We start from the raw sequence: 12,504 nt of genomic DNA, 5'->3' as shown, positions 1-12,504 counted from the left end.
AATCAAGTGTGTGGCTGCGATCGCCAAAATTTGTCCCGAGAATTGGTTGTAATATACAAGCAGGTTTAATAAGTAAGTTTGGCTTTTTGCAAGTTTTGTCCTGGAAATTTTTAATCTGGAATTTTCCTTGAATTTTATTTTTATGGGACGCTAGAAACCCTGTAATTACAACTACTTGTGAGGGATTGTCATCCTGTTCAACACGTGGTTCCGTTTCTTCGGTTAGTTTTTGCAAACAATTTTTTTAATCATTGCTACCCCTCATTTCACAGCACCGAAGAAGTGAAAGCACGAGGTGAAGGAGGGAAAGGATAATCCGTCTTCTTGCGGACTCCTACAGCTGAGTGCGTTAAAAAAATACCCCCAACACAGCAAACCTGCAGACTAAGCGAATATCCATTTGCCTGAATTGATATACAATTAAATCTATTTAAATAACATTATGTTAAACGGGTACCTAGGTTTGCTGCTACAGGGAGGCTAGTAAAGTATGTTTTTAGTGAAATATTAATAGTTTAGTATAAAATAAATAAATTTGACAAGTATGATCAAAATATATCCATAAACAAGCAAACTACAACATTTTACAATATTCTCCATAAGAATAACATGAGAATTTTAAATTTACAATTTTTTGAATGTTCTCCGTAACCAATAACTGCACATAAAAACCTATATACTAAATTAATTGTCTTTTAAGATCTTTAAAATGGTCCAGAGATAAATTGTGAAATTTTGTGTTTTGATGGTCACAAATGAGAAAAAACCATTTGTACCCCATAAAACGTAAAACAACAATCCCATCGTCCGATCATGCTGGTTCACGAACTCATCCAAGTTTATCCCGCCTTACACCTTCAAACCAAATTTCATCAAAATTGGACTAAAATTACTCAAGTTATTTTGTTCACTGACATATATAGATATATATAATATAAAAATTTGAACGATTAGTGTTTTTGACCTCTGGGGACATCAAAATGAAAAAGTAAATCAGTCCTGGGCTCAAGCCTTACCATGAGACCTACGGTAAGGCCCCGGGTACGATACGAGCGGCGAGCGGCGAGCGGTGAGCGGCGCCGCTCTGACATCGGGTCTCATTTAGTTGCGTGTAAATTTGTTGAGGTTGGCCACGATACGTCTGAGCGGCGAGCGGCGGTGAGCGGCACCGCTCAGCGCCGCTCATGGTTCCAAGTCAAAACCGATTTTCGCGAAAACGCCGCTCGCCGCTCAGGTGATTCATGCTTCAGTTCGGCCTAAAATGACAGGGAAACAGCAGAAAACATGCGATACTGGTCGATACGTGAGGTGCAGTCCAGGGAATGTTTATGTAATGACCAGCACGGAAGTTTTAAAACACTTCAGTCCCCAGAAAAGTATGGGAAAAAATTATGGTTAAGGTTTTTCAAAAAACTAAGTTTTTCTTTAAAGGCAAACAATTGTCAGATATCAACCGAAGTTGCAATACGTCTTGCAGGTAAGCATAGTTTACCATTTTATACTGAACTAACTCATAAAACTTGGGAAATTTCATGAGCGTTATAAAAGTGCCGCTTGTATCGTAGCCACCACCGCCGCTTACGTGCCGCTCAGGTTGCCGCTCGCCGCTTGCCGCTCACCGCTCGCCGCTCGTATCGTACCCGAGGCCTAATAGCTACTTCCCTATAGGGAAATTCGCTAAAACCCATCCACCTGCAGGAGTCCGTCTGTCTTTGTGGTGTGCACTTGCCTTTATCGCTCTAATTTTGTTATGTATAAAGATTTATGGTATGATTGTAAATTGTATGTACAGTACTGTAATGTATTATTCAAAGTTCTGTTGTGTTTCTAGTCATTGTACACTGTTCTTTATGTAAATACTGTTTAATGATGATTTAGATTTAAATTGTAATTTTTATACTGACTGTTGTTAATAAATGTTTCATGTGACATCAAATTATTTCCAATAGCCTAAAAATCATGTTATTTATAACAATAATACAGGTGAATGCAGTCATAGACTAACCAACACAAGCAGACTTCCCAACCCATTGTAAATTTTGAAGCTCGTTTTTCGTGTCTCTAGTTCATGTATGGTGACATGTCGACGGAATTTGGTTTATATTATTTTGGAGTTAATTAAATGAATTTGGCTTTAATGTTTGGTTATATAACTAGAGGATGAGTTCTTGTTTATGATTATATCATTTTATTTGGTTAAACAGTGTTTAAAATTATATTTTCAAGCAATACAATCAAATTTTATGTAAACGGTTAAGGCCATTTACCAAATAAAAATACAGTAATATGGCACATCAACAAAATGAAGCTCTCAGTGTGTAGATTTGCCAAAAATTATAGGTAGGCCTATTAGTCCAGGCGCTAAACGGGTTGAGTATGCACTGAAAGTCTGACAAAATTTGACTTTTGATTATTGTTGGGGACATGTAGTAGATGAAAAAAATCGATGATGTCGCATTTCTAGGGTGGTCACAACTCGTGGGGGGGAGGGGGGGAAGTTGCGCGGGTCATCGGTTTCCGTTTCCGCGTCTAACTCACAAACGGTTAATGATAGAAAGGTGGTTTAAGCGTCTATCAACGCCTAAATATATTGTCTTTCAAAAAGGTTATTACAACCTTTCTTCTATCTCTTATAATTTAGGCGCTAATCAACATTTATTGCAAAAAATAAAATTTAAAAATACTTTAAAATGAAATATCGGAAATATTGCGCTTGTTTAGGGCATGTTACAAACTATTTATGGTTAGAAAAACTAACAAGTAGTACAACAACACCAAGTTTACAGAAATCTGTGCAAAAACAACAGAGCTACGTTGATTTCAGTAAGAGTGAACGTGGAAAATTCGTAGTAGTACCGAGGCACGCATGGACGGTACGTAGCCCACAGTCAATATAGGTTTGATATTGTAAATAACTATGGGAAAGCTGAATTTTTCTATGCTGTTAGACCATGTTGAGATGAGTATTTTCCCAAAAGTCCCCACTCCTACCCCTTTGTGCTTTCCTCTACCCCCCCCCCTTTTTGACAAAAGAAATTTAGCTATAACTTTAAAACGGTAAAGGATAATAACGCAATCTTTTATTAATCATTTTGCGTTACGATATTCTACAAAAAGTGTATTTACCATGGTATCCTAAATATTCATAGTTAAAAAATATCATAAACATAAAAAAATAATTTTTACGGATTAATTTATGTTACTTTTCTTTTTAGATTTTTTATACGAGGTCGCACAACAAAATGTTTGATACAAAATTTGGGGTGCATAGTTTACATTTTAAAATGATTCATAGTTATTAACAGTTTGTTTGCATATAGTGGTTATAGATAGTACAGTATATTGATTTTACAGGACTCTGGCTTTTTTGTGCACCGCAACAATGAAAACAATTACGTATATTATGGTTTTTGTATTTGAATTTGCCGCTTTATATAGATTATATCAACGTTATGTAGCTCATTCAGTGCATATACAGACTGTAGTGGATACATATGAATGAATATCGTGCAATTGATGCTGTACGCCAGAGCCTCATTTTATTATACAGGGTGTCTCACCTAAAGTGAACCAATAGATAACTTTTTTATTATGAGATACAGAGTTAACTTCTTATGGGACACTACCCTTTATTTTAAGATGTTTTTAGTGGTTTCGAATTTTAAAAATATGTTTGTAATTTTCCAATATGGCTGACAACTTTGTTAGTCCTATGGAATACCCTGTATTTTATGATTGTTTTAGAATGTAAACGCACAATTTTTAAACCTTTTTATTTTTGACATTTTTCTCTAAAGCTACTTGTTTAGGAGTTACATCGAAGAAGAAATAGTTTGTGAGTACATCCTGCATCCTGTACATCCTGTAGCTCATAAACGAGTAAGTTTAAGAGCGAAAATACAAAGAATAAACAAGTTTTCAAATCACATCTACATAAAAAAACCATAAAATAAATTGTTCCAATATCAAAGTAAGCTACCATTTTTGAAAATGGTGACCATTTTTAAAACAACAAAATCAGTATTTTTAACGTATTCTATATATTTTTTTGAACGAGGACTTATATGTGACTTATTTATTCTTTGCACTTTCTCTCTCAACTTACTCGTTTATGAGCTACAGGATGCCGAATGTACACCACAAGCCTTTCTTTTAAATATAACACGCTGTAACTCCTAAATGGGGTAGGTTTAGAGAAAAAATGTCACGAATACTAAAATACAGCGTATTCCATAAGAAATAACAAAGTTGTTGGCCATATTGGAAAGTGGTGGATATAATTTTTTATTCGTAACCATCCCTAAAAACATTTTTTACAAATAAAGGGGGTCGTCTACTAAAAAATTAACTCTATATGGAAAATAAAATTTATGTATGTTCACTATGTAATCTCAACCGGGATGAAATGTGTACCCTTTTATAGCAGAATGTCCAATTTAAAAAAAAGTTAAGTTAATTTTGTTCTAACAAGTTATATTTAAATCAATATGAGTTTAATTGAATTTTTAAATGGCAAAGATTTGCGGGCACTTGGAAATTATCTTAAAGAGGCGTGGAGTAAAGGGTGGGAATTGATAATGGAGTATAATTATTAAATTTAAGAATCGAGATATCAATACAAAAATGGGAAAAATCTATGTAATTAAAAAAATTATAAAATATTGTTTGTTAAGTATCTATCAAAGTAAATTATAAAAGTAACAGGTTTGTTTTATGATTTGTTAACTGTTTGTTGTTGGAAAAATTCAGATTCTCAGTAGGCTACATTTAAATTTTCATTATTCATTCAATTGTTATCTGATCTTTATTAGTATGTAGTGCTATTTGTGTATATTCTGTAGTTGAAATCAGTTTATTTTATGAATAATTGTTTGTGATTCATGGAATTTTTTTAAACTGTTTTAAAATATTTCAAAATCAGTGTGTCTAACACAAAACAGACGGTCTTTGACCATTGTTCTTTGCATTTAAATAAAAAAACACTGTATTGATATTTTATTACAATGAACACATTTTCTTCTATTTCTTCTTCAGAAATCTGTAATAATTCTTTTTAAATATTTAATTATCTAATAATTCTTTTTGTAGATTATCGTAACGCAAAACGAATAATAAAAGATTGCATTATTATCCTTACCCGTTTTAAAGTTATAGCTTAATTGCTAAGAGGCTGTAAATTTATCTAAATAGGGGGGTTAGAGGAAAGCACAAGGGGGGAGGAGTGTTGACTTTCGGGAAAATGATGATGAAAATGAAAATGATCATCTCAACATGGTCTAACAGCATAGAAAAATTCAGCTTTCCCATAGTTATTTACAACATCAAACCTATATTGACTGTGGGCTACGTACCATCCATGCGCGCCTCGATACTACTACGAATTTTCCACGTTTACTCTTACTGAAATCAACGTAGCTCTGTTGTTTTTGCACAGATTTCTGTAAACTTGGTGTTGTTGTACTACTTGTTAGTTTTTCTAACCATAAATAGTTTGTAACATGCCCTAAACAAGCGCAATATTTCCAATATTTCATTTTAAAGTATTTTTAAATTTTATTTTTTGCAATAAATGTTGATTAGCGCCTAAATTATAAGAGATAGAAGAAAGGTTGTAATAATCTTTTTGAAAGACAATATATTTAGGAGTTGATAGACGCTTAAACCACCTTTCTATCATTAACCGTTTGTGAGTTAGACGCGGAAACGTAATCTGATGACCCGTGCAGCTTCCCCCCCTCCCCCCCGAGTTGTGACCACCCTAGAAATGCGACATCATCGATTTTTTTTCATCTACTACATGTCCCCAACAATAATCAAAAGTCAAATTTTGTCAGACTTTCAGTGCATACTCAACCCGTTTAGCGCCTGGACTATATGGACAAATTTATCAGAACTCTGCCCTACAGGCCGATTATTTAATGAAACAGCTGGTCAATGCAATTAATCTATCTATCTATCTATATATTAATAGGCAAGCATGTTTCTTTAAAACCTTTTTTCTCAGCTCGTGTGCATCGCAGAGAAAATCCACGCATACCGTTAGAAAGATATTTTCCTGTAGAAGTGCAGAATACATTTAAAAATTAAAATAGGCTCAAATATAAGCACAAAAAATGGATTAGAAATTAAAAAAAAATAACATGGGCTTTATGCGTTGCCATGTTGGCGACGAAATAACAACAAAATATAAACAGAAAATCAAAACGAATGGAAGAAATTACAATCACATGTTTTATTTACAGCGTGGGGTGAAAATAGAGAAGCCTGTACCCTTACATTCCATTCCCATGTTAAAGTTGTCACCAGTTTTTTTTATTAAATTCGTCGTGGTTGATGTTAGCCACCAACAGATTGCGCTGATCTAAATGACTTATTTCTGTCGAATACACAATGTTTCTTACCAAGTCAAATTTATGGAATGACTTATTATGAGCAATAGCAACTGTTATGACCCATCAACTTTGTCAGCAACAAAAAATAAGGTAGAAAATAGGCCTAGAATTTAAGACATGCATTCGCTGACTGGCTCACAAAACTATGTGTAAAACAAATTGCGACAGCTGGTCCATATAGATGGGATGTCTACTTCAGTATCCAAAAGTCAATACAGTACAAGAACATTGCATGTTTTGGCCTTTGGGTCGAGTTTTCGACCACTGGACGACCACTAGTACTTATTTAATACGCAAGCAGGATTTTTGCGACAATTACTCCTCTGAAACTACTGAACCGATCGACATGTTTTTGGTGTCATTGGAAAGAGCGTAACGTGAAGTTGTGCAGGAAACTTTCTTTTTAGGGAAATAATTAGAGAGTGAGGCCCTGGGGCCCTTTAAAGTTTCGTATTTCTCCATAAGATTAACATGGGAAACAAAATTTGTTATGGAACTCCAGCTGTTGTCAGAAATTAAAAGTGAAATATTTATTGATGGTATCCATGGTAACAAAGAACAAACCCACAAAATTTAAAAATGTAAACAAACAGAACTAAACTGTCAAATTAATTTTGATTTCACAATTCCACACAGCTGGTCCAAACATATTAAATACTGCATGATTATTAGAACAGGAACGGTATGGATCATAAACATAAATAAAATGTGTCACTTGCCCATTTAAAATTGATTAAATGGAACTATGTTAATGTCATTAGTATGGGATTCTTTCATATGGTAACTACACCATTCGGTAATTTGTTGACCGAGTCTGTTCCAATATTTTTGAGCTGCTGTAATAATATTTTACAGGAAATAACTGTTAGATAAATTCATGGATATAAGTAATAATTTGGATTCTTCAATCATTGCTGTTATTAACATTGTGTATCCGCAGCAAACCTTCAGACTAAGCGAATTCCCATTTACCTGGCTTAATTTCTACAAAGATATTCCCTGAAAATGGTCATGTTTTTCCTATTTAAAGCTTAAGAGTTAATTTTAATATGATTACTTAGGTTTGCTGCTACAGGGAAGGTAGGTGTGATTTTGTTGAAATGTTGATAGCTTAATATGATTGTTATTGGTTTACAAATCCTGCAATACTTTACAATTGCTCGAATTCGAGCAACATGTACACTAGTTGTTTTAAAAGTTGATTTGCTTGAAAAGATGTGTGTGATGCTTTATTTGGGAGCCTACCAGTAGATCGACAATAGGCCCCTAGACCGTCCTTTTTAAACTAGGTGGCGTTCGCAGAGGCATTCACAAAATTGAGCGGAGTCATCAAGGGTTCATATTATATTGTTTTTGTCATACTGCAGTAAAACAGTCGTTTTTAATTTAAGGAGTGAAAATTGTTTTTTGCCTCTAAGGAATAAAAATCAGCTGTTGTCAACTCAGTTGTAAATTTCGATTGTAACCGATTGCATGTATCTATGTATCGATACACGCTTCGTAATCATTTTAACCTACAGTACAGATCTCTTCCCATAGCATTTTAGCACTGCAGATACATTAAAACCCACTTGTAAAATGGTGTTTGACGAAAAAAAAATAAAAAAAATAAATAAAAAATAAAAAAAGTCCATTCTCACACTCAACACTGCTCACCTTTACAACTTCCCTCACCACCCCTACGTCGTGGACCTGTTTCCCTCTCTTCCCATAGCATTTTAGGATTGCAGATGCATTAATGTAATTGCCAAAGACAGTTCCCACACTTTGCACTGCTAGCCTTACTATCCTACGTCATAGACCTGTTTCCTACCCTTCTCATAGCATTTAAGTATTACAGATACATTTATCTAACTGCCCAAACGCCCCCCCCCCCCCCCCACTCTGCACTGCCAGCCTTTACTTCTTCCTTCACCACTTCCTACGTCACGGACCTCTTTCCCTCTCTTCCCATAGCATTTTAAGATTGTAGATACCTTAATCTAACCATCATAAACAGTTCCCACACTCCGGACTGCTCGCCTTTACTACTTCCTTCACCACTTCCTACGTCACGGACCTGTTTCCCTCCCTTTCCATACCATTTTAGTTTTGTAGATACCTTTAATCTTATCGCCATAAACAGTTTTCACACTCCAAACAGCTTGCCTTTACTACTTCCTTCACCCCTTCCTTTGTCGCAGACCTGTTTCCCTCCCTTGCCATACCATTTTAGGATTGCAGATACCTTATTCTAATCGTCATAAACAGTTTCCACACTCCAGACTGCTCACCTTTACTACTTCCTTCACCACTCCCTACGTCACGGACTTATTTCCCTCCCTTTTTATACCATTTTGGATTGTAGATACCTTAATCTAATCGTTATAAACAGTTTCCACAATCCGGACATCTCGCCTCGACTACTTCCTTCACCACGTCCTACGCTGAGGACCTGTTTCCCTCTCTTTCCATAGCATTTTAGGATTGCAGATACCTAACCTAATCGTCATAAGCAGTTCCCACACTCCGGACAGCTCGCCTTGACTACTTCCTTCACCACTTCCTACGTCGCGGACATGTTTTCCTTCCTTTCCCTAGAATTTTAGGAATGCAGATACCTTTAATCTAATAGCCATTAACAGTTTCCACACTCCAGCTCCAGACTGCTAACCTTTACTACTTCCTTTGCCATTTCCTTCGTCACGAACCTCAAGCTACTAGTAGTGTCGTCCTATTTCTTTCTATTTTTCGGTTTGCAACTGTTGTGATAGTTTTTTTGTTTACAGTGCAAACCACTTAACACGTTCTTTTATTGTACCTTAAAATCTATCATTGGTTTTGTATCGTAGGTAGCCTAACCCTCCGAGCGTCACTCGTCGAAAAATCGACGCGCCACACTGTGTAGTGTCACGCGTCGATTTTTCGACGCACGAACATCGTTTACGGCGAAGGCTCTATGACTGACTGAATCGGATTGAACTGGATCGAGTTAGGTATCGTTCTTTTCGTTATATTCTACGCTTTCTCTTTTCGGTCTGTCTCTAAGCGCTTTATGTTCTCCGAGCCGATCGTAATTGTAGCAGACAGCTGACGTGCGTATTTGTAAGCAGCTAGGTTACCCTCGGACCGATGACTGATGTGTTTTATTACGTTTATCATTGTTTTGGTGTTAAAAATCAAAAGTAGTGATATTCGTGGTGCATTATAAGAAGATTTAAGTGATTTTAAAGGGCTGGTTGATGATCCTGAAGAAGTAGGTAGTGATATTGATGTAAATTATCAGCCAGATTCCTAGCTATGGTTAGGTTATGCATTCTTAGCTAAACGCTATACGTACTAAAATCTGTTTTTTGCCCATAACTTATTTATTTGCAAATCTACTTCCTTATATTATTAAATATTTGTAATCCTCATAAAATCAAATATTTATATGCCTATAATTTATACAATTTCATTGAGCGCAAACTTATTTTTTTTTTAATTTTCCAAAATATTTTTTTTTACCTAAAAAAATTTTTTTGAAACAAATGTTTCTTATGTTTTATGTATAATATTGAAGCCCATGATTTTCCAAACAAAATGGTATATAGAACAGTAGAATTAACATTGTTTTAAGCTTCTCAGATCCGTTTTAATAAAACCTTAGTAAGTACTCACAGTATGAGTACTTATTTTTTACTTATACTTATACTTTTCGCCCTCAATGAATTCTTGTATTTCACGAAGGTGTCGAGACAAAACCCACCGATTAACAAAACTCTTATTACAAAACTGGCATACATTCATTGTTGACAAGACAAGCCAATAAACGATGAAGTACACCACGCGACAGACAGCATTGAATTTGACGTTCAAGTTCGGCACTGCTCGGTAAGATTCGGAAGCGTTCGGCACAGCGCAGTAGTGGGGGAAGCGTCGTTCCGATTTCAAATTCCGCTGTCCCGTTTCTAGACAGACGAAAAAAATTTCGCCTAAATTCAACAAAATGTGAAACCAAAATATTCTTCTTGGAAAAAACATACATTGCCATATGAAATTCAAATATATGGTAACTTTCTACCTTGGAACCCTGATGACCAGGCCATAAAATATCTTGGAGTATGGCTGGACAAAAAACTTAATTGGAACTACCACGTTAATCAAAAACTGTCCCAAGGTTATGCACGCCTTGCAAAGCTTTTCCCTTTTCAATAGGAAATCTACTCTGAAGCCAGCTTGTACAGTTCTAATCTATAAATCAATAATTCGGCCCTTGATTACATATGTATCTCCTATCTGGAGATTAGCTATATCAAAAAACAAACTCTTCAAAATTCAAGTGATTCAAAACAAAATTCTAAGAATAGCGGTGAGTGCTCCCTGGTTTGTTAGAAACAGGCATATACATGAAGAACTAGGAGTGGAGTCTATCTCGGCCTTTATTGAAAAAACCACCTCAAAATTTCTAAAATCTTTAAACGATGTTCCTGGTGCATTAACTTTTCATCTTGGTGAAGCAACTGAGAACAGGAGGCTACGTCGAAGGCTCCCTCAAGATCTATTGGAGGAATGAAGCCTAAAGAAGATTAAATTATTCTCTAAATTAATTATGTTACAGGGTGACTCAGGTTTGGGCGAACCCACGATGTTATTATAGTTAATTTCTTATTAATTTTGTTAACACTTCTGTGTATAATGTCTACATTGAACCAGAAATAAATGATGCTGCAAAAAAAAAAAAAAAAAAAAAAAAGGCGGTGACGGTCTGACGGCAAGGTCTCCTTGACAACACTATTTAATTTTGCAAGATCTTTCGCTGGGGAGATTCTTGGTCAAGTCACTTATTTATATTCCCTCTTACCATTGACTTTATATCTGTGTAGATATAAAGTCAATGCGTTTACTAATTGGTCACAGTCATAGTACTGAACACTTGAACAGATTGTAAAATAAAACAAGCTGCTATACCCGTGCTTTGCAACGGGAAGAACATGTGACCGTATTTTTCTAGTAATCGTGTAGCTATTAAAGTTGTGCTGATGTGTGTTTTAAAAATACAGCAACTCTATGATTTCGTTTGAAAATTTAAACTGATTTAAAAGCGTAAACCTACTTACTTTTAAACCCCTACTTAATAGATCCCTAAGAATATGACAACATACCTTAGTGTAGCAATAGCATCAATTGCTTCATAAATGACATGTTTTTACCATAATTCTTCAATTTTAGTCAAGCCTCTTGACATGTAGCTTACTCTTAAATAAAAAAATGAAACTTTCATCAATACTTTACAAAACGTATACAACCTCACTTTAAAACCAAACATAGCCCTCCTCAATCTACATAGCTCACAAAACATCTTTTTCTAGTAAATAAACAAACACCAGTTCATTGTACTGACCAGCTGTTTCATTAACTAAATTAAATCAATTAAAAATTGAAAGCATGCCAGGCGTAGCCCGTTTTCCGCCTGTGGGGCAGAGCCCATAGGAAATTCGTCCATATCAATACTTTTCGGCAAATCTACACACTCTAAGCTTCATTTTGATGTGCCATATGCCTATATTTTTATTTGGTAAATGACCTTAACCGTTTACATAAAATTTGATTGTATCACTTTATAATTATAAGTCTTATAGATTAGAACTGTACAAGCTGGCTTCAGAGTAGATTTCCTATTGATTAAAGGGAAAAGCTTTGCAAGGCGTGCATAACCTTGGGACAGTTTTTGATTAACGTGGTAGTTCCAATTAAGTTTTTTGTCCAGCCATACTCCAAGATATTTTATGGCCTGGTAAATTAATATCTATATTGATTTGAAACTGTTTTTCTTTGTGACAGCTAATTTGAGAGAACGGCTGGGTGTAGAAACTCGGTAGGGGTCTCTAAAGAAAGGTCTTGGTCTGTAGATGAGCCATCAAAAGAGAAACGTGGTAAAATTCCCTTGGCGCTCTGCCCCGCCCCCAGTGGCCTTTAAATTCCCATCCCATGTTATTCTTATGGTGGAAAAACGGGGTTTTGTCACAGCTAATTACAGAGAACGGCTGGGCGTAGAAACTTGGTAGGGGTCTCTAAAGAAAGGTCTTAGTCTGTAGATGAGCCATCAAAAGAGAAACAAGGTAAATTCCCTTGGGGCTCTGCCCCAGAGGTC

This window comes from Macrosteles quadrilineatus, unplaced genomic scaffold (genome assembly GCF_028750875.1).
Source record: "Macrosteles quadrilineatus isolate MER2022 unplaced genomic scaffold, UCM_ALF_1.0 Scaffold_9__3_contigs__length_116548681, whole genome shotgun sequence".
Classification (NCBI taxonomy): domain Eukaryota; kingdom Metazoa; phylum Arthropoda; class Insecta; order Hemiptera; family Cicadellidae; genus Macrosteles; species Macrosteles quadrilineatus.
Note: the sequence above shows the minus strand (reverse complement) of the source record.